Raw genomic sequence first — 17,223 nt, 5'->3', positions numbered from 1 at the left:
TAGTCAGTCGAGTGTGTGATGAGTTAAAAAAAAATGCAATCACATGAGTTCAATGTGTACATAAGTCAGATTTCACTCTGTTTCAGACTCTTCCATCTACACCCTAACCTTGCCAAACACATGTGCAGATTCACTATAAAAATATAATAAATATATTGTATCAGTTGTTGGACATTCTTGGAAAGAAATAAATTTTAAAAACACAAATCTTCCAAAATATCACACACATTTAATTTAAAGAATGAGTAGCCTTTTCATATTTGAAAGAATGCTTGCTTGTCTACTTTTCTGCCTTAGCTTCAAAGTCAGGACACCCATCCCTAACTTACAAGTTGTTCATTGAACTAAAGTATGCAAATAAACTTCCGATGGTGAATGGAATTCCTGGATGTTTCCAGCTCCTAAGAGGTTTGTAAGCACTGATCCTCTAAAGGTTTTGGACCCTGCGAGATATCAAATAGAGCACTGTTAAGTAACAGGAGAGCTTCACTGAGCAATCTGGTTATAGTCACTGTGTGCTCATCATAAGAACTTCCTTGGCAAACAGTGTGGCAGCTTGCCGTGATCCAACAGCCTTCTTTGAGTGTACTTCTATTGGGTACTTTAATCTTACAACTAAATAAAGATACAAAATGTATTATAATCAAGATGAAATTCTGTTTTGTTTTGTTTTGTTTTGTTTTGTTTTGTTTTGTTTGAAGAAGCTTTTTCATTGCCCATACCTTTCCAAAATATTTATGGACTTCAAAAGTGACCTCTGGCCTCACTTTTGCCACAAAGATCTTGTTCCTTAGCTAACATTCATTAGTACATTATATGAGACATTGAAATCAGATAGTTTGTCAGTTACTAACCCAGACCTATTTACACCTGTCTAAAGATAACTATATCTATAAAAGCTGTTAAGGATAAAAAGGTACTGGTCAGAAGGAAGAAGAAAATGGAAATTACAATCAGGAGAGAGGTCAGAGAAAGCCAGTCCTTGCCCTAGCAAATGAAGCTTGTGAAACAGAAGACAAGCCATGGAACCATGTGCAATGATTCATAGACTAGCCAAGGAGTGGAGAAGTGGGGATGCAGAACCCCACTCTATCCCAGAGAGCCTGAAATACCCATGGTGCCTTTGGGAGTCTCCATTTACGTATCTTTACTTCTATGTGACTTAGGCTGCATGCCAATTTTCCATCTGTACTCATGTGGGCTATAATCCCAGGTGTTGTAATGATATGGATTAGAGAAAGTTAAACAGAAGATAACTCTTCTGAATGAAAGACTTTGACTTGTTCTTCCAGAATTTTGCTTTGCAATGTGATTTTTAACATAAACTTTCAACTACTTGACAACTCTACCATGAACAAGTGAAGCCTTGCTTTGTTGAAATATCATGATCCCGAGTTCACTCCAGATCAGTAATAACCTTTCCTGCTTGAATATGAAATAGCCAGGATAAAATGTCCTGTGTGTTCCTGATTGACTTTGCTTTGGGTGTAGCTCACAAAAATTGTTGAAATTTCAAACTCCAAACTTGCAAAGCAATCTATGAAAAGCAGAAAATTTTATATTTAAAAATACAAAATATTTTAAAATCAAGAAATTAAATAACAGATCTATAACTATAGCCTCTCTATATTAGGAAATTAACAGAAGGTGTTAAACTAATTCCACTTATTACATAACCTAAGGACATAGCAACTAGAGGAAAGTCACATCACTCTTAATTGGTAGTAATGCAATAATCCTCAACTCTTGCAATACAATAAAACTACACGTGTTTTTAAATGTGACCAGGTCCCTGCCTATATCATCTGGGTCATATCTACTGATGGTACTTGTTCCAGCACTTATACACACAAAAATGGAAAGGGTGTTCATGGGGGTAAACTACTCCACAACCCTGCCCAGAACTCTAAATGCTAAGATGAGACAGTCCTGTGGAGACATCTCCAGTTTCCTACAGTAATTGTGTTCTTTCCTTCATCAGCACTGTTGTCAATGAGGTATAAATTTGGCTTCATTTCAAGATCTTTTTTCATATTATAAGGAAGATGAGAAAGAAAGCTAAAGCCAGCCTTCAGTTTGGGGAGGACAATACTACCTATCAAATGCCAGTCATGGAAACTCTTCTGGGGGCTTCTGAGACCTTTGAAGACTTTCTCCCTTTTCCTAACTCAGCATTACCAAACCAGCATATACCTCTGTCCACCTTAGGAAAAGGATCTGATCAAAAAGACAAACATGTCAATTGCTAGAAATAATTTTTATAAGAAAAATATGACATAAAATGAAGATATTATGGTAGTTTCTCTGGAACAGCTACAGATGTTACTTCCTGTTGTGCTATAATACTCTTGTCTTGCTGTTACTGACCTTTGTGAAACCAAAAGTGACAGGTGTAAAATCATGTTTGTCAATGTCATGCTTGGATTTTAAAAGTCTTTGAGGACCCCAGAAAAAGTGAATGTTGCAGGATTCCTGTAAGCCAAGTCCCCCCAGTCACCGGTACATACTCAGCACTTTCAGATAGGACAGAAAGTTCCAGGTGACTTGAACTTGTCAGTTAATAAAATGCCCCCCAGAGCATTAGGTTATGGCCATCTTTCCTGAAGACAGTTTCTTGACTATTGACTCCATTTCTATCCTGGATATAGAGAACCAAAGGCATTGACCATCCAAACTTTTGCACAGTTACGATGTGCCAAGTAGAGAAGAAGCTGAATGTCTGTCACTGAGTGTCACTGGGGATCCTGAGTGGAAGTCAGAGCTGCTGCTCTTTATGGCCACAGTGAAAAAAATCAGGAGGCCTATAGATTTTTCAATTCAAAAATAATGTAATTTTTAGAATTGTGGAATTCTGCTGCAAAGTCTACAAGGGAGTTATGATGCACATGGTGAGGATTGAATTGTTTTACAAAGTCTACAAGGGCATTAGGATGGGCATGGTGAGGTTGAGCCTAGGGCTTGACTCATGGCAGACCAACATACTGACTCAACAACAGTCTTTTCTAAGTTGAACTGTGTGGCTCTAGACTTTAAGTGAAACTGGAATGCTCTCAACTACAGGAGCAAAAGTATCTTTAAAAGTTCTGGTCACAGGTTGGAGAATATGAGCTTTCACTGCCATTTATTAAAATATATAAGATACCATTGTGAGAGCTAAGGTGATACTGCTCTGTCTCAATCATATAGTCATGCAATGAAATAGAACGAGTCCAGAAAAGCTTTTGTTTACAAAAGAAGCAGATGGGAAATACAATCTATCACTGCACTTAAACTGTTTCTCTGCTCTTAACTCTTGTTCAGGGTCCATGTAAAATATGCTCACATTCTGTATAGCAACTTGGTGGTTGGCAATTTTCCTTAACTATTTCCCTTTAGCTTTTTAATTGATCATCGTTTGGTTTCCAAGCCAAATTAGTACTTACATATGCCATGGTTATTTAGGCATAATGATTAATAACAGTGTTCTCTTTGGTGTTCCTTAGCACTGATGCAAACTTCTAGACTGCAGCTGACTAACAACGTCCTTCTGATTTAACGACTGGGTGGACATTAGCGTTTGCTAAATATAAAAAAGCCCCTTGTATAAAAATTAAACTTTAGTTCATGATAAATACAAGGTTATATCCTAAAATTTGCGTTGCATTATAAAAGATTCCAAAATGATCTTGAAAAGGAATGAAATCAGAGTTCTTGCTATTTCTGATTTCAAATTGTATTACAGAGTTACAGAAATCAAAACCAGTGGCACAGATTCAGGCACAAGGAACAGCGGATCTGAGCTCTTGCACGCATAATGAGGTGACTTTTGGGAAGGGCACCAAGTGAAATGACAGTCTCTCTGAGTGCTAGCAAAATTGCCAAATCTCCACATACAAAAATACCTTGTATGTACAGATAATTCAAAATAATAAAAATAAATAAACCTTTATTTTTATAAATGAGATTTAAATAATAAAAATTATAAATTGTAAATAAAACAAATCTTAACAAAACAAATACCTTTGATGCATTAAGCCTACCACCAACAGGAAAAAAAATCCCACTCATAGAATGGAAGAGTATATTTGCAAACCCCATAGCCAGGCTGTTGGGCAGTTGAAAAACAATAAAGCCAATTACAAAATAAAACACTTAAACGGGAAATCCACCAAAGTTTTTTGAATGGCCAAAAAGTGAAAGTCAGTGGAACCAACAATTAACAAAACAAAGCCCAAGGTAAGCTACCCCTCACACACAGGAAGGCCACAGTTGTCACTGAAGCAGAGTACAGTGGAGTATCGGAAGAGCAGGAGCAGTGAGGGCTTCCTCGAGCAATTCTGGTGGGAATGTTAGTTGCAGCTGGTGCACATTATATAAAGAAGTCTGTCTACGTCTTGAAACATGAAATGACCACAGCAACTTCGCAGATACCTGTCAGTGAACAAACAAACAAAAAAATATGTATTGGGCCTCGTGAAGGAGTCAAATCCTGACAACAACATCAGTGAGCCAGTAGGATAGTGTGCTAAATGAAGTAATCCATGCAGGATAGAACAAATATTGAGTGACTCTGTTTAAGTGACGTGTGTAGTATAGACAAGAAAAAATAACTGATGGCTTTAATGAGATCAGAATGTTAGTTTACAGAAGCGAACAAAAAGGATTCCTTCTCTCTCTCTCTCTCTCTCTCTCTCTCTCTCTCTCTCTCTCTCTCTCTGTGTGTGTGTGTGTGTGTGTGTGTGTGTGTGTAAACATGTTTGTGGGAAAGATGACTCACATACAGGTATATGGATATTCATGTGGATAACAGCTTTGGAGTTATCTGCTGTTTACTTAAGGCAGGGTCTTGCTGGAAGCTGGGGCTCATGGATTCAGCTAAGCCAGGAAAGCCCAGGGATTCACTGATCTCTTCTTCCCACTGATGAAATGAGAAGTGTTCACCATACCTGGCTCTTTATGCTGGTGCAGAAAATTGCACTCAAGCCCTCCCACTTGCATGACAAATGCTTTACTGGCTGACCCATCTCCCAAGCCTTGGTTCATTTTTAAATGAAATCTCATTATCTTACACAAACTGACCCTAAACTAACTCATGGGCAAAAATAACCCTTCTGTCTCAGACTCAGGCAAGAGTTGTATGCCTCTGTACATGGCTTAATGGATTTTTGCTGAGTACAGAGCGATAAGTAGGTATTTACATAATGTCCAAACATTGGACCTAACATTGGATCTCCAGAATTCCTATAAAGTCGGAGACAATGAAGTGTAGCATAAGTAACTGCAGCGATCCTTCAGTGAGATGGAGTTGAGGACAGGAGGATTCCTAGAAGCTCTCAGGCTGTCCAGCCTGAATTAGACAGCAGTGAAGAAGAGACTGTGAAAGAAGTTGTGTAACCAATACAAGCACTGACGTCACCCTCTATCCTCCATGTGTGTGTATGGCACATACACACTCACACACATGAACATGTATCCACACATACACAAACACACAAAGGATCAAACTGAAGATGGCTTTCTGTTGGGTAATAGGTTGAGTTTCAGTTTGGAAAGAGGATTCCAAAAATATCTTAGTTATGAATGCATGATATGAATGTACTTGGTATTGTTAAAATTGTAGGTTTTAAACTATGATCCTATAATTTTATATTATTAATATTTTGTCACAGTTATTTTTTTAAAAAAGAAACTATTTAAAGTCACAGATATTGTTGTCTTTCTCACTTTGTAATGGTTCTGCAAACAGCAGACATAGGTGGATCACATTGAAACTAAGACTTTCACTTGCTAGCTATTTAATAAGAAATGATTCCTAGCCATCTTTAAGATCTTTAACCTCGAATAAGAAACAATAGATACAATAACATCTACAGATGCAACCAATGCTAAGTTTGATACTGAAAAATGGCACTCCTGCAGAAACTAATGACTTTTGCTAGACCCCTATTGCACATCTTAGTATAGGAGCTGCCATGGTCCTCACTTTCAACACCAAATAAACACCTGTGCATGATTTTAGACCATGCTAACTCATAGCTAATATAGCATGCATTTCAAAAGAGAATATGCAAGAAGCTCCAAATATGGAGTTCCAATAATCTGGTTCCCCTGATGTAGAAATACTGACCACTCATAAGGAAGGAAGCAGAAGAATAACTTATGATAGCACTTCTGCTCATGAAAAAAATATTCTGCATACATATCACTCCAGTGTGATTAATTCTATACCCCCTTGCCCAAATGAGAATAAAAAAGCTATATTCTGTGCGGGTTCTGAAATCATTGCATGCTTAACCTGAATGCTCTGTCCTTACAATCCAAAACTGCACCGTTTAGTGGAGCCAAATGCTGGGATCCCCGAAAGATGTCTGGCTTTGGAAGGAAGCCTCTTTAGATGTTTCAGATATCCCACCTTAAGCATTTGGCAGCCACCTTCTGTACATGCACTTCTGCTCTTGAACAGCAGAGAGCACTCCAGCTCCACCAGACACAAGCTGATCCAGCCCCTCAGCTGGTTGACAAGTTCTGGTTTTCTTGTTAAAAGCTAGGACCCTCCAAACCAGTAGGTCCTCTCCTTCCTGAAGCAGTTTCCACTAGGAATCTCTTTTGATCCTCTGGGAATGGTCAGCACATTCCCAAAGAGAAATTAGTGGATACAGATCCACCTCCCATTATCCTGCCTCACATGTAACCCACTCCCTTGATAACTCATATTCCAGAGCACTACAAGTCATAGAGACCATAAAATATTAGCACATATCACCTATAATCCATAACTCCAATATAATGTCCATTTAGAAGTTTAGCTGTAGACAGCGCTGAACCCAGGTGCCTGGTCGTGCCCTTCTGCTTCCCACCCCATTCACACACCCTAGTGCCAATGACATCCTAGAGGTGCAAGGAAGGATGGCAGGGCTTCTGCATCCAACAGTGTGACACTACCAGCCTGGACATGCAATTATCTTACTTCCTAGTATTTATTGTATGCAGAAATTTCTAAGCTAACCCACATAGCACAAAGAGGAAGTGACCCTGGCTTCCCGTGTGTTGTTGGAAAAAAAAAAAAGCAAAACAATCTATAAACATAATAAATGAAAGAGGAAAAATTCCTTAAGGTTGCTGCTTTTGTCTCCCTGACCCCATTATTCAGTCAGCTACTCAAATCGCTCTAATTTAATTAAGGAAAAAGCCCAGATCAAACGTTTTTGTCAGAGTGTCCTCATTGCATTTATATTTCTTAGGAGTGCAGAGAGTTCTCTAGAGGGTCACCGAAGGTTGTTTTTCCTCTCACTCTCCTATTCCCCCTGCCCTGCTTGCACCCTACTCTGACATCTAATCCACTTCAGTCAACTGGATACACATTCCTTCCCAATCAGCCAAGCATCCCAACGAATAAAAGCAGCCATTCACATTTGCATCCATGTCAACCAATAAATCATTAAAGCTGAATTGCTTTTGTGAATTTGGCAAAAACTTAATATCTGCAAAACAGGCATCACAGTGCTCTTCATTGGGTGTCAGGGTCCACCAGCTTCATGAGCAGGAGTGGGGTGGGTAGGGAGTCTAGGTGGTGTGAAATTAACCAGCTTCAGGATGGGGTGCGATGGACTGTGAGCTCAGTCTAGGTGATGTGGGCGTGGACTTTAGCTCAGTCTATGTGGATAGGGTGGGATGGACTGTGAGCTCAGTCTAGGTGATGTGGGCGTGGACTTTAGCTCAGTCTATGTGGATAGGGTGGGATGGACTGTGAGCTCAGTCTAGGTGATGTGGGCGTGGACTTTAGCTCAGTCTATGTGGATAGGGTGGGATGGGATGTGAGCTCAGTCTAGGTGATGTGGGCGTGGACTTTAGCTCAGTCTATGTGGATAGAGTGGGATGGACTGTGAGCTCAGTCTAGGTGATGTGGGCGTGGACTTTAGCTCAGTCTATGTGGATAGGGTGGGATGGGATGTGAGCTCAATAGTATGGTTTTTCCCTGTGTGTCTCAGCAGCGGGTGCAAGCTCTCCTACATGCTGTAGGAGAATGAAGATCCAGGTTCTAATCCTAGATCTAGTAATATTTTTCAACCTATTTTATCTGGAGCATTTCATTTTGCAGTATTTTCTGTTTCTCAGATTTAAAAACAAGATAGACAGTCTAGGCTGTTAAAGGGATTCATATTTCTTCATACCTCAATGATGTTTTTCTTCTTGTTGAAACCATGATTAAACGCTATAGAATTTTGCAAAACTTCAAATCAACAAAAATTAATTTCAACAGAAGAATCTGCATGTTTTATGGCCCATGGAAAGTTTAAATTCTACACTGTACTCTCCTCATTTCAGGACCAAGAGAGAAGAGGGGTCTCGAGGAAGGAGCTAAGAAGGAGGGGGGTTGTGCTTATCTATAAACCATGACCCTCTTTCCTTGATAACCCAAAAAAAAAAAAGATCCATAAATACCAGTGAAAAAGAAAATGTTCTGGTGTCTCCAAAAATGAAGAAATAGGACAAAGCACACTAACTTAGAAGACACTGACTTAACAAGACTTGTGAGGCAGGCTTCCGTGTGCTGCTCTCTGCATCGCTAAATCAAACTGTGCATTGAGATGGCTTTTGAAATAGTGTATTGATTACTTCGAGCCAAATTGTGGTCTTTCAAACAGCATGCTCCTTGATCATCACAGAACCAGCAGTTGCAGATTCCGTAATTGGGAGCTACATAGTCGGTAGGAATTGGTATTCAGCATCAGACCCTTTGGTTAGATGCTGAATAATGATAGATATATGTGCAGCCTGCTTGCTTGCTGGGAAAAAAATAGTATATTTCAAGTTTCCACATCTTTGCCAGAGGAAATAGCATGTTATGTTCCCTTTGAGGACACCCCCACCTGCCATACTGGTTTAGGCTAGTATGGAAGATCTACTTCTAGAAACATCACACTATTAGTGTCTTCTTTCTGGGGGTGACAACTCAAGAAGAAAGAAACAGTAGTAAATTTATCTCTTTGTTCCAGCCAAAATCATGTGTTTAATTATGAACAGAAAGCACTGTTACTCCATCGCTGATGCTCAATTCAAGAATTCTGGAAAATGCTGATAGAGCATTTCCGGGATGGATCTTGAAAAATTTCCAGGCCATATTTCCTGCTTATAAAACAGAGATAAACTGATTTATCTTGACTTTAGTCCACACATATTATTTTGGGAATTATTACTAACAACACACCTGTATTTCTTTCAGACTCATCTTAGGAAGCCAATCTTGAAGTTAAGCATTAGTTTTCATCAAATATTTTAGCATATATTAAAAAATAAATTTCCTAATAGTAGCTCCCTCTATATCATAAACTTCTAAATTTTTCAAAGATTCTCAGATTCAAGGGTTTTTAATTAAATGTTTCACTCATGCATCAATACATATCAGTTTACAAAAAAAAAAAAATACCAAAATCCTTAGAGAAAACCGTGAGAGGCTAGCTCTCTAGCAATACAGAACTTGTCTGAACAATTTTCGTAATTTAAGACACCAGCTGATGACAGAGTGGACTGAAAGACCTCTATAGGAAATGAACACACTATTCAGAAAGGATGGAGCAGAAACTGTGGGCTGGTCAGGATGTCATCAGACCCATAGACTAATACACAGTGGGCCTATGTGTGTGCAATGCTAAAAAGAATAATTTCCGCGGGTACAATGTCCTGCCACTGTCCCTTGGGATGTTACACCCCATAGTATCTTTTGATAGCATTTCAGGACAAAATAATTCCACTCTTCTCTCAAGTTCTGTAATGGAGTAAGTAACTTGGCATTCCAAGTGACTTTCTTATTAGTTCATGTTTTAGTTTCTGCTTTACAGTGGTTACATATTCTTTTTTCTCTATGTAATTTGTTTACATTCCAAATTATTTCCCCATTCCCGGTTCCCCCCTCCCCATAAGCCACATAAGCCCTCTTCCCTCCACCCATTCCCCAATCAAACCCCTCCCACTTCTCTGTTCTGGTAATCCCCTACATTGCTGCATCAAGCCTTTCCAGGACCAGGGCCCTCTCCTTCCTTCTTCATGGGAATGATTTGAATTGTGAATTGTGTCTTGGGTATTCAGAGCTTCTGGGCTAATAACCACGTATCAGTGACTGCATTCCATGTGTGTTCTTTTGTGACTGGGTTACTTCACTTAGGATGATATTTTCCACTTCTAACCATTTGCCTAGAATTTCATGAATTCATTGTTTTTAATTGCTGAGTAATATTCCATTGTGTAAATATACCATATTTTCTGTATCCATTCCTCCACTGAGGGACATCTGGGTTGTTTCCAGCTTCTGGCTATTACATATAATACTGCTATGAACATAATGGAGCATGTGTCCTTATTGCATGCCAGGGAATCCTCTGGATATATGCCCAGGAGTTGTATAACAGGGTCCTCCGGAAGTGTCATGCCCAGTTTTCTAAGGAACCACCAGACTGAATTCCAGAGTGGTTGTACCAGCTTGCAATCCCACCAGCAGTGGAGGAATGTTCCTCTTTCTCCACATCCTTGCCAATACCTGCTGTCTCCTGAGTTTTTAATCTTAGCCATTCTGACTGGTATATGGTGAAATCTCATGGTTGTTTTGATTTGCATTTCCCAAATGACTAATGATTTTGAACATTTCTTAGGGTGCTACTCAGCCATTCAAAATTCAAGTGAAAATTCTTTGTTTAGCTCTATACCCCATTTTTAATAGGGTTATTTGGCTCTCTCAAGTCTAACTTGTTGAGTTCTTTGTAAATAATGGATATTAGCCCTCTGTCAGATGTAGGGTTGGTGAAGATATTTTCCCAATTTGTTGGGTGCCATTTTGTCCTATTGACAGTGTCCTTTGCCTTACAGAAACTTTGAAATTTTATGAGATCCCATTTGTCAACTCTTGATCTTAGAGCATAAGCTATTGGTGTTCTGTTCGGGAAATTTTCCCCTGTGCCCATGTGCTCAATGATCTTCCTCAGTTACTTTTCCATTACTTTCAGTGTGTCTGGTTTTATGTGGAGGTCATTGATCCACTTGTAGTTGAGTTTAGTACACGGAGATAAGAATGGATCCATTTGCATTCTTCTGCATGCTGACCTCCAGTTGAACCAGCTTGAACCATATCTTGAAAAGGCTATCTTTTTTTCCAATGGATGGTTGTGGCTCCTTTGTCAAAGATCAAGTGACCATAGGTGTGTGGGTTCATTTCTGAGTCTTCAATTCTATTCCATTTATCTACCTGCGTGTCACTGTACCGATACCATGAAGTTTTTAACACTATTTCTCTGTAGTACTGCTTACTGATTGTCCCAGTTCTTTTACTGTTGACAATAGTTTTAGCTATCCTGGGTTTTTTGTTATTCCAGATGAATTTGAGAATCGTTCTTTCTAACTCTATGAATAACTGAGTTGGGATTTTGATAGGGATTGCATTGAATCTGTAGATTGCTTTTGGTAAGATGGCCATTTTTACTATATTAATCCTGCTAATCCATGAGCATGGAAAAATTTTCCATTTTCTGAGGTCTTCAATTTCCTTCTTCAGAGACCTGAAATTCTTGTCATACAGATCTTTCACTTGTTTGGTTAGAGTTACACCGAGATACTTTATATTGTTTATGGCTATTGTGAAGGGTGTCATTTCCCTAATTTCTTTCTCAGCCTGCTTATCCTTTGAGTATAGGAAGGCTACTGATTTTCTTGAGTTGATTTTATAAACCAGCAACTTTGCCGAAGTTGTTTATCAGCTGTAGTAGTTCTCTGGTGGAGTTTTTTGGATCACTTAAGTATACTATCATATCATCTGCAAATAGTGATAGTTTGACTTCTTCCTTTCCAATTTGTATCCCTTTGACTTCCTTATGCTGTCTAATTGCTCTAGCTAGAACTTCAAGTACTATATTGAGTAGATATGGAGAGAGAGGGCAGAGCCTTGTCTAGTCCCTGATTTTAGTGGGATTGTTTCAAGTTTCTCTCTATTTAGTTTGATGTTTGCTACCAGGTTTGCTGTATATTGCTTTTACTATGTTTAGCTATGGGCCTTGAATTCCTGTTCTTTCCAAGACTTTTAGTATGCAAGGATGCTGAATTTTGTCAAATGCTTTTTCAGCATCTAATGAAATGACTATGTGGTTTTTTTTTCTTTGAGCTTGTTTATGTAGTTGGTTGCATTGATGGATTTTTGTATATTGAACCATCCCTGCATTCCTGGGATAAAGCCTACTTGATCATGGTGAGTGATCATTTCAATGTGTTCTTCGATTCAATTGGCAAGAATTTTATTGAGTATTTTTGCATTGATATTCATAAGGGAAATTGGTCTGAAGTTCTCTTTCTTTGTTGGATCTTTGTGTGGTTTTGGTATCAATGAAATTGTGGCTTCATAGAACGAGTTGGATAGTATTTCTTCTGTTTCTATTTTGTGGAATACTTTCAAGAGTATTGGTGTTAGGTCTTCTTTGAAAGTCTGATAGAATTTTCTGTACCAAAACTCAGGAGACAGCAGGTGTTGGCAAGGATGTGGAGAAAGAGGAACGCTCCTCCACTGCAGGTGAAGTTGCAAATTGGTACAACCACTCTGGAAATCAATCTGGTGGTTCCTCAGAAAACTGGGCATGTCACTTCTGAAAGATCCTGCTATACCACTCCTGGGCATATACCCAGAGGATTTCCCACCATGTAATAAGGATATATGCTCCACTATGTTCATAGCAGCCCTATTTATAATAGCCAGAAGCTGGAAAGAACCCAGGTATCCCTCAACAGAAGAATGGATGCAAAAAAATGTGGTATATATACACAATGGAGTACTATTCAGCCATTAGAAACAATGAATTCATGAAATTCTTAGGCAAATGGATGGAGCTGGAGAACATCATACTAAGTGAGGTAATCCAGTCTCAAAAGATCAATCATGGTATGCACTCACTAATAAGTGGTTATTAGCCTGGAAAACTGGAATACCCAAAACATAATCCACACATCAAATGAGGTACAAGAAGAACGGAGGAGTGGCCCGTAGTTCTGGAAAGACTCAGTGTAGCAGTGTAGGGCAAAACCAGAACAGGGAAGTGGGAAGGGGTGGGTGGGAGAACAGAGGGAGGGAAGGGAGCTTATGTGACTTTCAGGGAGTGGGGGACCAGAAAAGGGGAAATCATTTGAAATGTAAATAAAAAAATATATCGAATACAATTTTTTAAAAAATTTTAAAAAAATAAAACAGATAAAGACAGACTGCTTATTCAAAAATAAATTTTGTTAACATTTGTAACATCTTTCTGTTATTGAAAGTAGGGGTTTTTTTCCCTTTCAATATATTCTGATTATAGTTTCTTCTTTCTGAATTCCTTCAATCCCTCGTTTTTCCCCTCCCACTGGGACCTACATCCTTTCTGTCTCTCATTAGAAAACAAACAGGTATCTAGGTAATAGAATGAAATAAAATTGAATAAAATAAGATAAGTCAAAACAAATTGGAATAGGACAAAACTAAAAGAAAAGAAAGAAAGCACAAGAAACACACACACATTCATACGCAAAGAAATCTCCTAAAAACATAAAACTGGGGGACCATAATGCATATGCTAATGCCTTTAAGGTTAAAAAAAAAGCCATGATGCAATATTGTAAGACAAAGAACCTCCAAAGATGCCAATGAGTTTGCTTTCTGTTGGCCATCTACTGCTAGGCATGGAGCCTACCCTTAGGAGGTTTGTTTCCCCCTTGTACATAACTAATCTTTCATTTACAAATTGTTATCAACTTGAGGTGGCTTCTGGCTTAGTGGTGGGGGATTCTGTCCACTTCTTCTCTCAGCTGCAGGGCCTCATCTGGTGCAGAGCCATGCAGGCTCTGTGTTTGCTGCCTAACTCTCTGTGAGTCCCTGTTGTGCTTGTTGTGGTGTGTTTAGAAGACCTTGTGTCCCTGGCATCCTGCAGGTCCCCTGGCTTTTTCCTCCATGATTTCTCCCTGCTCTCCAAGGAGTTCCCAGAGCCCGGTTTTATCATCATTGTTAAGAGAGAGTAGCAGCTCCAGAGAGGCATTCTGGGATAGTATGTTATCTCAAAACCAAATTAACAAACTTATGTCAAGACACACAAGTGATTTTTAAAATGAACAGAAATGTCTAACATCTCACATGTCGTATCAAACAAAGACTACAAAACCATGCTGGCTCCATACATTTGAGGAAGTACATCCTATTTACTTTTAGTTTTATCTTGTCAGATTTGCTATATCTGTTCTATTATTTTAAAAAAATGATGATATTTTAAACAATATTCATAAGAGAGGTAGACTTTTCATTTTGCAACTAATAATTATTTGTCTCAAATAATTTTAAAATCATAAAGATATGTGGAAAATGGCAAATATTTTTTACATGCATTAAACAGCCAATGTGTCAATATTGTCAAATTCAGGCAACAAGATATTTGCTTGATGTAAAAGAGACTTTATGACCTTCTTAGGGATTGTGAGTAAAACAATTTGTCATAAATGCAAACTACTTAAAGTTGTGCTTTGGGTCTAGACAAGGCTCAGTGGGTCGAGGAGCTGGCTTTCAGAACATTTGAGGACCTGACATTGATTCCCGGGATTTACATTATAGAAAGAAACAACATATGCCTGCAAATAACCCTGACCTCCACATGCACACAGTGGTATGTACACCCACACAAAAAGCCACATGGAAAATAAATAAATGTAAAACTGTAATAATTGTGAATATGTAAAAGATGCAAATTTTCTTAATTGTAAATTTTTGAAAAACTATATATAAGTTGGAAAACTATTTAAGGAATGGGTACCATATACTTATGTTTCAAAACAAAAGAAAAACAATATTTATAATGCATATTTAGATGAAAGAAAATAAAAGACAAAATATTAGTAGGGGACAAAATAATCTCCCTTTATCGAACATGAATCTGAAGGCATGCTAAAATTTACTTTTGAAATAAGGGCTGTCTTGAAGAATATAAGAGGTGCAGACCAAGCCGTCCCCCATGTTACTGTTGACAAGGACCAAGCAGCCTCTCATGTTACTGTTGACAAGGGAAGTCCCAGCCTCCAACTTGGAGAATAATTAGCTTGCGAATGTCAGGTCCTAATGGAAGCAAAATTTACATTATTAAAGGTCTGTGGTCCTTTGCTTATTCTAGCTGGAATAAAAAATGAATTTCACAGTGTACATTTAAAGGTTTATTCAATCTATGTTTTACTATGCATACCTACTGTTTCCCCAGAAAACAAAAGTGAATTAACAAAATAGGACACTAAACTTCCTGAATGAAAGGAAAGTCCGTGCCTTTCTCGATGCATCAAAGTAAAGACAATGTCTGCAAACTCTGTTACGTGGCTCACGTGCGTCTACTGCCACTATGCAAACAAAGGGAAGTCACATGTTCTTAGAAGTGATGGTAGTAGCTACAATAATCTATCAATCAAAAGTGTCAAAACCGAATTGAAAGCTCTTTGGTTTCCCCGCCCTACCATCAGGGATGAGTCGCAGGTGAGCAGTTATGGAGCTCTGGCCTGAGGTCAGGAAGGTGAGAGAGGCCGGACAATAATGCGGTGCTCAGAAGGCAATAATGGATTCAAGATTCGAAACAAAACGCCCTTCTAGCTACTGCTTTCATGTCAGAGAAGTAAAATACTTGTGCAAGATTTAAAGCATTGTATGTCTAACCCTCCTGACCCCTTTTACATTACTTATTAATAATAATAACTGTGATAATGATGCTTATGCCTGAGACTGCAATGAGAGTTAATTAGTTAATATTTAGAAAGTGTTCTGAAAATGGAAAGCACTATTTAAACGATAAGTATTTTCTTTTCTTCCGCTTTCATTTCCTTCTTTATCACAAATCAATTTATTCCTCTTTGCAACTGGCTCATTTCTCACTGCTGCCTCTCTAGTCTTGCCCTGCCCCATATTGACCCCTGTCACTCTGATCCTGAAACCCCGCACTTCATCTGCTCCCTCCTGCGCTGTTCTCACTACTTTCAGTTTCCCTTCCTTCTCTCTTGTCCTCTGCTCCCCATTCTTTCACTCTATAGCTATGGGTTTATATTTTCCATCTTTCTCATGGTTAAACACTAGTGAGATACTAACTGAAATCGCTTTTAATTCATTTTTTTTCCTTTTAGTCATTTAGACCAGGAGGCAGGTCAGGCATCTGTCTACAGTTCATTCCCACTGGAGGGCAAATGCCTTGAAGCCACAGACTGTGCTCTGACTTGCCACAAGATAGTTCTTCATTGAGTCTCCTCTGATGACTGAGGAACTTTCAAAAGATCCTGATGAGACTGCAAATTTTCAAAAGCTTATCATTGCACATAATTATTGTGTTGTGTGTTAACTAGTCCCAGATACACAGAATAATTTCATTGTTTCTGACATCTTAAGTCCCACTAGGCAGCATTAAAATGGTCACTTACCAACATATCTTCTTTCTAAAGGTACAGGTATAGGGTCTGAAGATGCTCAGTGGGTAAGTGTGGTTTCTGTACAAGCCTAGCAGCCTGATTTCAGATCCCATAATGGAGAGAGGGAGGACACTTCTGAGTTGTCCTCTCTGGTGTGTGTGTGTGGGGGGGGGTGTATACCCTTGTACTTAGTTATGTATATAGCCTTTTTGAACAGTCTAAGAGTACTGCTATATTCTTGTTCAAAAGCCATCAGACCTTCCAGTTCCTTATGACTTTTAAAATTACAAGTAACATGTGAAAATGATTTCTTTTCCAAGTTCAATCAAATACTCAGCAAAAGAAGGTTTTCTGCTCTTTTAAGTGAAGCTTTGCTACCTTTCCCTTTTGGATTTATCTCCTGGATACAGTAGAAAGGCCACCCTACAGAGCAAACCAAAACATGCATGGAACTTGGTCTGAACCCTTTGCTTACCTGTGCATCGGTCTGGTTGTACATCTGTATATAACAACTGGTTGTCCATCACCAGCTTTTAATTGGTTTCGTGGCTTCCTTGGTTATTTCTGCTTCTGTGAAGCTCCGTTCATCCAACCGTGCTACTCTGTCTTAGCATCACTTTGTCTTATTTATTCAACAATCAAGAAATAACCTCTTGATTTTTATAAAAATTGGGAAAGTTTACAAAACACTTGCTACTAGTACCAAATACTTGAAAGCATTAGCTTTATGAGAATGTGAATTAGCACAGCATTACAGGAAATGCTGTGGGAAACTCTAAAGAGCAGCCATTAAACAGAAAGCCTAGACCTGCCCCATGA

This window comes from Apodemus sylvaticus, chromosome 11 (assembly GCF_947179515.1).
Source record: "Apodemus sylvaticus chromosome 11, mApoSyl1.1, whole genome shotgun sequence".
Classification (NCBI taxonomy): Eukaryota; Metazoa; Chordata; class Mammalia; order Rodentia; family Muridae; genus Apodemus; species Apodemus sylvaticus.
The sequence above is the reverse complement of the archived record's forward strand: the minus strand, read 5'-3'. Positions refer to the sequence as shown.